Source organism: Colias croceus, chromosome 16, assembly GCF_905220415.1.
Source record: "Colias croceus chromosome 16, ilColCroc2.1".
NCBI lineage: Eukaryota > Metazoa > Arthropoda > Insecta > Lepidoptera > Pieridae > Colias > Colias croceus.
The window spans coordinates 833887-849024 of NC_059552.1; positions in this window are offsets into that span (position 1 = coordinate 833887).

Genomic DNA, 15138 nt, shown 5'->3' on the forward strand with positions numbered 1-15138 from the left:
ATTTTGGGATAGGTCAATCTGTTGTACACCTTGATGGACAGCTTAAAAAAATAGAAACATACATAGACTGCTGGTAACTACTGACCAGGCTATAAAAGGATGCTAAATGCTTAGCTAAATTATGTATAACTGACGGTTTAGTACACTATTCTTATACATAAAATCAGTCAGTTTGTATTAAAATAAAATTATATTAAAATTTCATCTGATCATTTAAGCAAACATTACCTCAGGGTATTTCCTTAGCTAGAACAAATCTTTCAAAATTACAAATCCGGAAGGCAAGGAAGATTATTCAAAAACTCTTATCGAAATAATTTTCAAATAAATCAGCATAATAATTATTTATCTATGTGATTAATAAAATAAACAAAAAATTGTTTGCATTTATTATCGCGCAGCTATGTGATTACTGTTATTAGCTTTTGGACGTGTTCTCTATTTATTCCTGTTTACATTACAATTCAAAACAATGGGTCGATAGTGAAGACGCGTTTTAACCTCGAATTCCGCATTGGGCTTCAAAACATATTCTTCCACATACTAGCAATTATTATGTAAATATAAATCCAGCTTCAAGGCACATAAGAACGTTTCTTTGCATTTCCAATCCATAAGAGGTTCTCTGACTAATTTGTTTATTACTACACAGCATCCGGTGAGACCAGCTACAGCGGCTATCATAGGTGGCAGGGTAAAGCGAGCTGTTTTCGAGTCGAGGTCGAAATCTGGGTGATGTTACATAGTTATAGTAGCATCATCAATCTATTTGGAAAAATATCTAGTTAATGACATTCTTGCAAAAGTAAACTAGAGAGATGTTTATAAACATTATTACTTATTTAGTATTAACATACAAATTTTTTAAAGAATATAATAAATTCGATCACAAGGTGGGATTCGAACCCCCGTGTTTCCGCCACATGGTGGAATTATTATTATATTGTCGTAGTGTATATAATGCTAATCAAAATAGAAGTCATTAGTAATCACAATCGAGATTTTTCAGCCTACTCAGGTTGAAAGGCATATACTGATTAAAATGTTGACAAGATATAGGTACTTGTAGTATATTTATGATGTATTATGTACCATGTATAAGGTATTGAGACAAATTTTCAATAATTATCAAAGTCATGATTTTATACATTAAGTATATACTTTGTTTATAGGATATTTATAACCTTTTTGGGGCATTACTCTATCACATTGTTGCGTTTTATTTATCAAGCCACCAGGAGATAACAAACAACTCTCTCATAATGGACTACGGACGTCAAACGGAACACATAATATAGAAATTTTACCTGAAAATAAAATTTGTATTATGTTTCCTAAGACGTCCGTAGTCCAGATAAGGTCTTCCTGGTGTTATTTTTGCACCAGTGCTACCGTATCATTTATGAGACGAACAATGAGGATATTTCTGGTGGCTTGCCGGAACTGTGGTGAGTTTTGTCCCCACCACTCGCGGCGCTGGCGGCGGTACCACGTGACGGGCTTAAAACTAGCACCATCTAGCGACTTCACGGGGAAAAAGGCGATGTACTCTCTCATAATGGACTACGGACGTCTTAGGAAACATAATACAAATTTTATTTTCAGGTAAAATTTCTATATTAATACGAAACCATTTCATAAAATATACAGTACCTATGAAGTAATCACTACGTAGTATAAAACAAAGTCGCTTTTTCTGTCCCTTTGTCCCTTTATAACCTTAAATCTTTAAAACTACGGAACGGATTTTGATGCGGTTTTTTTAATACATAGAGTGATTCAATACGAAGGTTTTAGTGTACAATTTATATTAGGTTTGAGATAAAGCGGGCGAAGCCGCAGTCGGTAAGCTAGTATAATATAGTATGAAGTTTAAAGGATCGTGCAATAGACTAAAAATATAAGGCAAGCTTAATCCCATACTCTTTTACGCGAAATTAACTTCTGAACATTTTTTAATAATGTATGAATAGGTTTTGTGTCAATATTTTGTTTTGTATTTCATTTTCCAAAGATGCAATTATTGCAAAATACATAGACAACATAAAAGTAGAAAAATATTAATTATTAGTATATTAATTAATCTAGAAAAATATTAATCTCACAAATATCATTTTTAGAATCCGATTTTGTACAAGTATTATAATTATTTCTATAACAAAATCATGTGTTTTTTTACCACGGAGAAATTGAATCAGAAATTCGAACAGCAATCGAACGTAAAGACATCAAATAATATCATTATACCTTCAAAATCCTCTAATTTATCTATATTATCAAAACAGATAATCATAAAGTTCATGGAAGCAGGCCAACAGATTATACAAACTAGTTTAATAATATTATTTGAGACGATTACACTTCTAGGACGAATTATGTATTTATTAGGTAAAGGTTTATCGTACTTCTTATAACCTTGTGTGTGGCTTTTACTTGTAAAAACTATTCGTCTTGAATCTAGAGAATATCTACGGTCACAGTTTGCTTTCCCAAATTACACATGATTTTTAAACTTTCATGTACCTATTAATAAAATATTTATAAGGAAACTATTGTAATATTATAATAAAAATGTATTATCGTTCTAACTTGTCAATTGTCTCTTTGTTTGCTCCCTAAACAGCACGGCATTTTTTCACAACTGCGCTTCGCGGTTTCACTCGCGTGGCTCCGCTCGAGCTCCTGTTAGCATAATGATAGCCGCCTTCGATAAATAGGCTATCTAACACCGAAATAATTTTTCAAATCGGACCAGTAGTTCCTGATTAGCGCGTTCAAGCTTCAAACAAACAAATTATTCAGCTATATAATATTAAGTAAGTATAGATGTAAACATGTTCGGAAATTTGTGTATATCGTACATGGCTTAATCCCACATTACGTGTGGCCAATCGCGTGTGTATAATACATGGTCATTTGCAGCAGACACCTAATTGTACTAATGATGCCTATTTGGAGGCTTTCACTTTTTGTGAGCCAACTCGTGTGTTATTTTTATTATGACTTTATCACGCTTTGGTTTTGCATGACAGATTAGATACGTTCTAATTTCAATTGTTTTACTTTAGTTCATAACCACGACTCGTTAAGAATTATTGTTTTTACATATTTGCGAGCTTTTAAGTTTAACATTACCTATGACTGTTCAACACCAAATTTCAGATAAGATAAACGAGCAGTTTTGATACATATAAATATATAGAGAATATAATATTATATAGTAGGTACTTACGTATTTACGTACGCTAGTAGAACAAACATTAGATTACACACACAATTTACATTAATCAGGAACAAAGAAGCTTTGTTTCAAATAGACAATTATATTATAAGATAAATTATCTACTAAAGGCGTTTGTAGTAAGTTTCTGTAATAAACAAATTTGCTTAAATATTTCATTATTTATTTTAGCAACAAATTGAGAATCGGCTAGCATTGATAAGAAAGAAATAAGATTATGGGGCGATATCAGTGAACTTTTAGTATATAATATTGACTGGAAAATTGCCTAGTAACATGGTAAATTGGTAATTCAATAGAATCAGTGGTTTGACCTTTGTATTAACTATTAGGCAATTTGATTAATGCAATTAATGTGAGTATGCAAAATGAACGGAAAATTTATCTCTAAAATAACATGCTTGGCATTCTTATTTTATCTTATGGCCTACGAGTTGATAATAATTTCTTGTGATAGAGCTGGATTTTAAAATACTCATTATAAAACATAAATATCTTTTATGGTAAGGTTATTAGTGAATTTAAATGGAATTTAAATTTATAATACGTAGAACATAATATTTTTATCGATAAATAAGGGGTTCAGACCAGGCGAGTGTGCAGAAAACAAATAGATTTTTTAGTATATCTGCGCACGTTTATAACACCATTATTGCTCGAAAAGGTGAAAAAATACATTGTGAAGAAACCGATGTGTCGAAGAATCCAAAGACATGGGGGTGATATCCCTGCAATGAGAATATAATACCTATATGCTGATGATGATAATTAAATCCATTTTATTTACAGAAGTAAAAATAAGTATGATATAAATATTACTCCTTAGTATAAAACCCACCCGCTACCGCTATCGCTCCGCTCCGTGCCCGGTCCGCGCCCGCTCCGCTCGCTTCGTGGACGCAGTGCCAGCCAGGTGCCACCTTTGATCTTCGCCGGTGGCTCGATAAATCGTGTTTAAGTGACAAATCGTCGAATCTAGAGATTGATCTTTCTTTAAATCAGTAGTTTTCGGCGGTCACGACGTATTCCGTTCTAAATTAGATTTTAATTTATTGCTATTCTGTGGTTCCGCCCGCTACTGTAAAATATCGCGGTATAGACGATAAATGTGAAGTTTGTACTCGTTTTTACAACAAGATTGGGGTTTTCATGGTGTTAGAGTAGATTTATTGGACGAGAATTAGTAAATCAATTTAAATTACTTTGAGCTTTCGCTTGCAATTACATGGCTTGAGCCTTGAGTTTAGGAACGTTTTGAAGTGATGTTAAACTTCAGGATTGTTACAAATTTTCTTCGACGTCATAATAGAGAAGATTCGGTAAAAAAATAATTAAAACTTCGATAGTTACGAGCTCTATTTACTACAATTTTGTCGATAACATCTTTTATTTTCTTTGATATTGTGATTGTGAAGTTACAGGGATGTTGATAACTTTCGCTCAAAACGAGCAGACTGAATCTGGTTAAAATTTAGCTCAGTAGTTAGTATAATAGTGTTATCGCATAGAATTTTTGTTTCATAAATCATTTTTGTCAATAATTCGTTTATTAGAAATAAAGCAAATAAGAAGTAGAAAATTAAATTCATTATATTATGTAACCGTCGTGTCGTTTAAAAGTACATAATATCATCTGCTTACGGCTTTTTATTTCCCTTTCCAACAACGATCGGTACAGCACTAACAATAAACAATTTCTCCATAAGGTTTTAGCATCGATTTTATCGATGTCGATGAATCACGATTGTTAGCAATCGATATAGCACGACACTGTCGCAACGGACTGAGTCAGAAAGAATTACTTTGGCTCCGTTTTGATCTGAATCTGTCTGTGGGAATTGATCGTAAGAGGAAGTTTAACTGTGTGTTATATTTGGAAGAAAATATTTGATTTCACTCAATATTTTAACGCTGAAACCGTGGAGTTACTGGTGTAGATATTATCTTTCAGATTTATTGTTCGCAAATTTTCAGGCAAGTTAAAGGTGAATAAAGGACTGCTAGACAAATAACGGTGTAGTTCTTCGGGAATAGAACAAGATTGAAATATGTAATGTAAATCATGTAATAAAGTAAGAGAACTTCTCATTCCATTTGAAACTTATTATTAGACTTTCCATTATAATCAGAATTAAGATCTAGGATTGTTAATATATTTCATTAAAATAAGACATCGTAAGATTGAACGGCTCTCTTAATAGACACAATTTTGTCGCGCAACTCCACGGGACACAACCAGTATACCCCCTACGTAACAAACTTACACAATACGCTACTGCACAGTTATTACATGCGTAAAGCGTTAATTTATTATTACAATAATAACGTAAACATAATAGTTGTTATAATAACACGTAGCTGTCTGTTTTGACTTCGCTTATTGAGTTTTATACAAACATGCCGTTTTCACGACTAAAGGTCAATGACCCGATCGCGTGGTATTTTCTATAGAAATATTGCATGGATGGACAACATTTTTGCATTTTTGAGACAAAGTATATAAAAATAGATTAAATGTGGATTAAATCATACTAAGGTTAGTGATGGTTTTTATGTTGTTGCAAAAAATAAGATTTTCATCTCAAGCAATTTTATCACAAGTTTAACCATTACCTATTAAATTATATCATCGTACATTTAATCAGGGAAGAGTTTAGAAACTAAATTTTTGTCTTCGATTTAGTGTTTAGCAATTCTATAACGTAATCTAAAAAATATATAAACTAATAATTATACAGACCCGACTTATAACTAATGAATAATTTCAATCTCAACCTGTTTATAATTATGTAGCAATATTTTCCTTAATGAATGGGAATAATTACCAATAATTAATTGGCAGTATATTCCAGTTTGGTTTATCGTTTAAATTGACCCAAGGGTTAACCAAAACTCACGCTTAATGCAATTTATACTTATCTTTAACAAATCCTTAGACAGCCGCAAATTACGAATCCGAAATAAACGACCCAGAATTTTGAGATATCGATAGATAGATTCATATCGAAATCCATCAAATATTTGCTTGATAGATTAAGATAAGTTAAAGGAATTTGCGTGTGTAACATTTATAAACACTGGTATTGGATTGGGAGAAAAATTATAGCGTTTGCAGCTCAATCTATGAAGGAAAATATGGCGATGGGAAACACATAATATAATAACCTAAAAAGTTAAATAAGGATTAGTATTAACTACCTATTTCTTAGTTTAATATAGTAATTAAAATAATTAAAAACAGTTTTACTTGATATTTAATTAAATCTTGAGTCTGCTTGGTTTGTCATTCGTTTATTCTATAACGGAGCTATGGATTGACATGACGTTTTGGATAAGATACGCAAAAAGACAAAGATTATTTTATAATTTTTTTCGAATAACATTAATTAAAGCAGTTAACACTAATATAATTACATAAATAGAAAAATTACAACATCTGTCCATTGAACTAACAAAATTAAACAAATATCTTAATTCAGACTAAACATATTTGCAAAAAAAAGGTTTACAATCCCTGCTCATGTGCTTCGGTGATTTAGATATGTATATTGAGGGAATAAAAGCAGTTTCTATTGTTTGTGTAAGCGATCCTTCTTACAATAACACCGAATATTTTAACACCACGATATTTATGTCTTAAAGCGAGAAAGTTATTATGGTTAAAAGTATTTTGTGTTTGCTGTTTCCCGCCGCTTGCACGCGCTAATTAAGTTTTTGCAGACTTAATTTTAACTGCAACTTAATTGCATCAATGACATTGTATATTTTTTATAGAATTCCATGTCATTTTCTAGCCTTTAGTAAATAATTATATAACACTGCTATTTTGGCATTGTGTAAAAACTATTACTGTAATTTTTAAAACAATTCATTATGCTTTTTGGAAAAAAGTCTACGCTTATCGCTTTATACATAAAACTAGCTGGTGCGTTGTGCGCGGGCTGCAAGCAGCCCGCGAGCCCCTTTTGCCCCTGGGTTGAAGCTATAGGGCAGTCATTTAAAAATATATTCGAATTTTCTGTGCATTTGTTACATCTGCTAACAGCGATTCTACAGTCAGTCGGTAATGCTTATAAATTCCCAATTCAAATATTTTCTATTCTGGAATGCTGTCGACCTTCGAAGGTGCGTTGTGCGCGGGCTGCAAGCAGCCCGCGAGCCCCTTTTGCCCCTGGGTTGAAGCAATAGGGCAGTCATTTGAAAATAAATTCGAATTTTCTGTCCATTTGTAACATCTGCTAACAGCGATTCTACAGTCAGTCGGTAATGCTTATAAATTCCCCATTCAAGTATTTTCCACTCCGGGAGGCTGTCCACCTTCGAGGGAGCGTAGTGCGCGGGCTGCAAGCAGCCCGCGAAGCATCCCAGGGCAGAAATCTTCAGTCATTTGAAAATGCATTAAAATTCCCCGTAAATTTGCTATTATCTGCAAACAGCGATTCCACAGTCAATCGGAAGTGCTTATAAATTTCAAATTCAAATATTTTATATTCCGGGGGGCGGTTCACCTTCGAGGGTGCGTGGTGCGCGAGCTGCAAGTAGCTCGCGGCTCATCCCAGGGCAGAAATCTTCAGTCATTTGAAAATGCGTTAAAATTCCCTGTCAATTTGTTATTATCTGCTAACAGCGATTCCACAGTCAATCGAAGTGCTTATAAATTCCCCATTCAAATATTTTCTATTCCGGGGGGCTGTTCACCTTCGAGGACGTGCGGTGCGCGAGCTGCAAGCAGCTCGCGGCTCATCCCAGAGCAGAAATCTTCAGTCATTTGAAAATGCATTCAAATTTCCTATCCATTTGTTACATCTGCTAACAGCGATTCTACAGTCAGTCGAAACTGCTTATAAATTACTTATTCAAATATTGGTTAAATTTTTGAAACGTGATCCCGAATTTTATTTTTTTGATGTGTCTAATCAATAGCGGTGACTTTTCATAATAAACTGTTCAAGACAATAAATGTGTGAAGATGTATAAAACATATTGAAAACTTCAAGTCATCATTAGTAGCGTCGTTTAAAATCAAATTCATTATGCTTTCGGCACTAAAAATATCTAAGTGAAAGCCATAGCACTAAAGTCAAAGGGTGTATCGAATAAGATATCGTTACACTATAAAAATAACTACTTTAAAAAAACCGACTTCAAAAACGGAAAAGTAAAAAATAATTAATTAGTTACTACATATTATTTAGTTGTGTTATTCACTATATAGGTTTGAAGTCGGTGCCAAGCATAAGCACTTATTAAACTACGCTATTTTTTGATACAAGAACTACGATTATTTCGATACAAGAACTACCTACTTGCAATTCAATTACATTATTCGCAATACAAAAAATTGGCTATTTTCGATACAAAAACTACACTACTCTTGGTGTAAGTCCTACGCTTATAAAGCGTGAACGATTGGCTCATTCACTCAATAAATGTGTGAAGATGAATATATTATTACGTATTGAAAACTTCAGTCTTTTTAGTAGCTTCGTTTAAAATCAAAATCATTATGTTTTCGGCACTAAAAATAAGAACCTACTTTTCCGTTTTTGAAGTCGGTTTTTTTAACGTAGTTTTAATAGTTTTTAACCTACGTAGTTTTTTTGTTTGAGTGGGAATCGCCCTAAAGTCGCTTCTGTTCAAGAGTTTACTTAACACGCTCGTCGCTTAATCGCTCCTCGCTACCTATTTGAATATTTACGCCGGCCGCTGACGTGACTGGCTCGCTTCGCTCGCTTGGCTAGTGCAGTAGTTCAAAAGTTAACCTAACTCGCTCGTCGCTTCGCTCCTCGCTACTTCTTTGAATATTTACGCCGGCCGCTGACGTGACTTGCTCGCTTCGCTCGCTTGGCTAGTGCAGTAGTTCAAAAGTTAACCTAACTCGCTCCTCGCTCTTTCTTTCAATATTTACGCCGGCTGCTGACGTGACTTGCTCGCTTCGCTCGCTTGGCTAGTGCAGTATTTATTTATTTATTTATTTATTTATTTTAGAATTTCCGACAGAGGATACAGATTACATTCGTTACATCTAATACAAGTACATGATCTTCTACACCTCTAATTAAAGGAAATTACAGCGTTCAGAATGGATTACAATTACAATTAAAATTAAAATTAAAATTAAAATTACAATTACAATTACAATTACCATTACAATTACAATTACAATTCGTCAATTTCTTAAAAATATTAAAATAAATTTAATAACATTAATTATATAGGAAAACCAAAAAAGTATTACAATTACAAATCTAAAATTACAATTATATTCGTCAAATTATAAAAAAATATTATAAAAAAAAATATTATATAATAAAAAATTAAAGAGCAATTAATTATATACAGAATTCAAATACATAATTATTATTAAAATTGCAAATATTATTCAATTACAATTAGGTATATTAAAATTAATCACTACAATAAAATTATACAGGTTGGTTACATTAATTAATAAAGGAAAAATAGAAACTTTTATCATTGGCTAAATTGAAGGATTAACGATTTGAAGCGTGTTAGAGATTGACTGAAGATGTCTATGTCTTGCGAGATACCAGTGAGCTTGTTATACTCATGGGTGAGTCTGACTGTTGGTGAGTTTTTACCAAGGTTTGTCCGATAAGAGGGGGCACTAAAAAGGCAACGAGGTTGACGAGGAACTCTAGATGGTACATTAATATTAAATCTGGTTAGTAACGCTGGACAGTCGAAACCATTATTAAACACTTTATACAAAAACAGAAGATCAGCTATAGTGCGACGCGACTCAAGAGATCTCATATTGAAATATTTAAGTCTGTCTTCATATCGAGTCAATGATTTCTTGATACCAGCTCGGTAAGCCAGCTGGCGAACAAGTCTTCTTTGAATTCCTTCCATTCTTTTTCTGTGAGTCTGGTAAAAGGGATAGTTCAAAAGTTAACCTAACTCGCTCGTCGCTTCGCTCCTCGCTACTTCTTTGAATTTTTACGCCGGCCGCTGACGTGACTTGCTCGCTTCGCTCGCTTGGCTAGTGCAGTAGTTCAAAAGTTAACCTAACACGCTCGTCGCTTCGCTCCTCGCTACCTATTTAAATATTTACGCCAGCCGCTGCCGTGATTCGCTCGCTTCGCTCGCTTGGCTCGTGCGGTAGTTCAAAAGTTAATAAATATTTATTACTCCGGGAGGCTGTCGACCTTCGAGGTTGCGCGGTGCGCGAGCAGCAAGCAGCCCGCGGCGCCGTCTTTTGCCGTTGCTATTCAATTACCCTTCCTACTATGGAAATTTCCATACAAAATTTTCGAAAAAAAAAATTTCGCTTTTTACCAAATATTTTTACATGCCTGGAAGCGGACCAGGTTTTGAAGCATTTTTTACTTCGGCGACCCCGCCCTACCTGCCACCGGTTCAGAGAGCCGTTGAATTTCGTGATGTATGGAAAATGGAAACCGAGGGTCGGAGAGAAATTCTGAGTATGCAGTTTTGTAAATATGGCCGATTAGAGCACAGAAGTCAATTTTCAGACCGATCGTAAAGTAACCGGCGCCACCAACTTGCTTTGAAAAATTGGCCATTTTTGAAAAAAAAATTGCGTCCAATTTGAAATTTCTCGATTGCCCTGGGAGCGCCCCATCTTCCTGATCAATTTTTAGTTCTACACCCCCCGGCTATCTAGTGCCGTTTTGGAGAGCCGTCGAATTTCGCGTTGTATGAAACTCGGAAACCAGCGATGGAAACTCGATTATGAGTATGCCATCTCAATGTGCGGCTCGACTAAAGCCCCTGTGCCAAGTTTCAGCGCGATCGGACCAGAGATGACCATTTTAGAATTTGTATGGCGGCGGCCATTTTTTCCGCCATTTTGAATTTTTTTCACTATCTGTGGTAATTGCTCGAGGTCTACTACAAGTTTAGTTTGAGCACCCCAGATGTAGCTGCTACCGTTTGCGCGGGCCGTTGACCGTCTTCGAGAGATGAGGGAAAGTTTAAGATTTCGGATTTTTCTGGATATCCTGGGAGCTGGGCGAGTACGAATGCATCATTGGTGTATTTCTCCATTGCACCACCTCGTCTAAATTTACGTTTTTATGTTTGCGCCAAAAATGGAAAAATTCCAAAATCGAGCGTCCCACTGTAGCTCCCTGGTAGCGTCCCAGGGTGGTGATCATTTTTAGTTCCGGGACCCCCCACCCAACTCGGACCGTTTCCGCGGGCCGTTGGATTTCGCGTTGTATGAAAGTTGGAAACTGGGGCCCGGAGCCACTCGAACGGGGCACCGATCGATTCGCCGGCTCGAACAGAGCACGTGTGCCAAATTTGAGACGTAAGGATTCATAAACGGCGATTTTGGCAAAGTACGGCGGCCATCTTGTTTTCGCGAAAATCCCCATTTTTCCACCTCCCCTGGTAATCGCCACCAGTTCCGAGCATTTTTTGTTCAGACACCCCCCCTCCAGGTGCCACCGTTTCTGCGCACCTCCAGGGGTCCACTCTCTTGTCCAGGGTGTTGGAGATGTCAATATTTTTCCGGTGGTCACTCGGCGCACCTCTACACGGTCACGTCGAAATCCCCCCAACTTTCCGCGTAGTTTCCGAGAAACCCGATGTCAGTCAGTCAGTGAGTGGTAGTGTAGCTTTATATATTATAACTAGCTGGTGCGTTGTGCGCGGGCTGCAAGCAGCCCGCGAGCCCCTTTTGCCCCTGGGTTGAAGCAATAGGGCAGTCATTAGAAAATGTGTTAGAATTCCCAGTCCATTTGTAATTTTCTGCTAACAGCGATTCCACAGTCAGTCGGTAATGCTTATAAATTCCCCATTCAAGTATTTTCCACTCCGGGAGGCTGTCCACCTTCGAGGGAGCGTAGTGCGCGGGCTGCAAGCAGCCCGCGAAGCATCCCAGGACAGAAATCTTCAGTCATTTGAAAATGCATTAAAATTCCCCGTCAATTTGCTATTATCTGCAAACAGCGATTCCACAGTCAATCGGAAGTGCTTATAAATTTCAAATTCAAATATTTTCTATTCCGGGGGGCGGTTCACCTTCGAGGGTGCATGGTGCGCGAGCTGCAAGCAGCTCGCGGCTCATCCCAGGGCAGAAATCTTCAGTCATTTGAAAATGCATTCAAATTTCCTATCCATTTGTTACATCTCCTAACAGCGATTCTACAGTCAGTCGGTAATGCTTATAAATTCCCCATTCAAAATTTTCTATTCCGGGGGGCTGTCCACCTTCGAGGGTGCGTGGTGCGCGAGCTGCAAGCAGCTCGCGGCTCATCCTAGGGCAGAAATCTTCAGTCATTTGAAAATGCATTCGAATTTCCTTTCCATTTGTAACATCTGCTAACAGCGATTCTACAGTCAGTCGAAACTGCTTATAAATTACTTATTCAAATATTGTTAAATTTTTGAAACGTCTTATCGATAGCGGGCAGTGACTTTTCATAATAAACTGTTCAAGAGTTAACCTAACACGCTCGTCGCTTCGCTCCTCGCTACCTATTTGAATATTTAGGCCGGCTGCTGGCGCGACTCGCTCGCTTCGCTCGCTTGGCTCGTGCGATAGGTAGTTCAAAAGTTAACCTAACACGCTCGTCGCTTCGCTCCTCGCTACCTATTTGAATATTTAGGCCGGCCGCTGCCGTGACTCGCTCGCTTCGCTCGCATGGCTCGTGTGGTAGTTCGAAAGTTAACCTTACACGCTCGTCGCTTCGCTCCTCGCTACCTAAACTGCTTATAAATTACTTATTCAAATATTGTTAAATTTTTGAAACGTCTTATCGATAGCGGGCAGTGACTTTTCATAATAAACTGTTCAAGAGTTAACCTAACACGCTCGTCGCTTCGCTCCTCGCTACCTATTTGAATATTTAGGCCGGCTGCTGGCGCGACTCGCTCGCTTCGCTCGCTTGGCTCGTGCGATAGGTAGTTCAAAAGTTAACCTAACACGCTCGTCGCTTCGCTCCTCGCTACCTATTTGAATATTTAGGCCGGCCGCTGCCGTGACTCGCTCGCTTCGCTCGCATGGCTCGTGTGGTAGTTCGAAAGTTAACCTTACACGCTCGTCGCTTCGCTCCTCGCTACCTAAACTGCTTATAAATTACTTATTCAAATATTGGTAAATTTTTTAAACGTCTTATCGATAGCGGGCAGTGACTTTTCATAATAAACTGTTCAAGAGTTAACCTAACACGCTCGTCGCTTCGCTCCTCGCTACCTATTTGAATATTTAGGCCGGCCGTTGACGCGACTCGCTCGCTTCGCTCGCTTGGCTCGTGCGGTAAGTAGTTCAAAAGTTAACCTAACACGCTCGTCGCTTCGCTCCTCGCTACCTATTTGAATATTTACGCTGGCCGCTGCCGTGACTCGCTCGCTTCGCTCGCTTGGCTCGTGCGGTAGTTCAAAAGTTAATAAATATTTTCTACTCCGGGAGGCTGTCGACCTTCGAGGTTGCGCGGTGCGCGGGCAGCAAGCAGCCCGCGGTGCCGTCTTGTTGCTATTCAATTACCTTTCCTACTATGGAAATTTCCATACAAAATTTTCGAAAAAAAAAATTTCGCTTTTTAGCAAAAATTTTTATGTGCCTGGAAGCGGACCAAGTTTTTAAACATTTTTTACCTTGGTGACCCCAACCTAAGTGCCACCAGATCAGAGAGCCGTTGAATTTCGTGATGTATGGAAAATGGAAACCGGGGGTCTGAGAGAAATTCTGAGTATGCAGTTTTGTAAATCTGACCAATCAAAGCACAGAAGTCAATTTTCAGACCGATCGTGACGGAACCGGCGCCACCATCTTGCTTTGAAAAATTTGCCATTTTTTGAAAAAAAATTACGTCCAATTTGAAATTTCTCGATTGCCCTGGTAGCACCCCATCTTCCTGATCATTTTTTAGTTCTACACCCCCCACCTATCTTGCGCCGTTTCAGAGAGCCGTCGAATTTTGCGTTGTATGAAACTCGGAAACCAGCGATGGAAACTCGATTATGAGTATGCCAACTCAATGTGAGGCTCGATTAAAGCCCCTGCGCCAAGTTTCAGCGTGATCGGCCCAGCGATGGCCGTTTTAGAATTTGTATGGCGGCGGCCATTTTTTCCGCCATTTTGAATTTTTTTCACTATCTGTGGTAATTGCTCGAGGTCTACTACAAGTTTAGTTTGAGCACCCCAGATGTATCTGCTACCGTTTGCGCGGGCCGTTGACCGTCTTCGAGAGATGAAGGAAAGTTTAAGATTTCGGATTTTTCTGGATATCCTGGGAGCTGGGCGAGTACGAATGCATCATTGGTGTATTTCTCCATTGCACCACCTCGTCTAAATTTACGTTTTTATGTTTGCGCCAAAAATGGAAAAATTCCAAAATCGAGCGTCCCACTGTAGCTCCCTGGTAGCGTCCCAGGGTGGTGATCATTTTTAGTTCCGGGACCCCCCACCCAACTCGCACCGTTTCCGCGGGCCGTTGGATTTTGCGTTGTATGAAAGTTGGAAACGGGGGCCCGGAGCCACTCGAACGGGGCACCGATCGATTCGCCGGCTCGAACAGAGCACGTGTGCCAAATTTGAGACGTAAGGATTCATAAACGGCGATTTTGGCAAAGTACGGCGGCCATCTTGTTTTCGCGAAAATCCCCATTTTTCCACCTCCCCTGGTAATCGCCACCAGTTCCGAGCATTTTTTGTTCAGACACCCCCCCTCCAGGTGGCACCGTTTCTGCGCACCTCCAGGGGTCCACTCTCTTGTCCAGGGTGTTGGAGATGTCAATATTTTTCCGGTGGTCACTCGGCGCACCTCTACACGGTCACGTCGAAATCCCCCCAACTTTCCGCGTAGTTTCCGAGAAACCCGATGTCAGTCAGTCAGTGAGTGGTAGTGTAGCTTTATATATTATAATAATAAAAAGACGTGTGGCACTCTGGGACTGCCGCG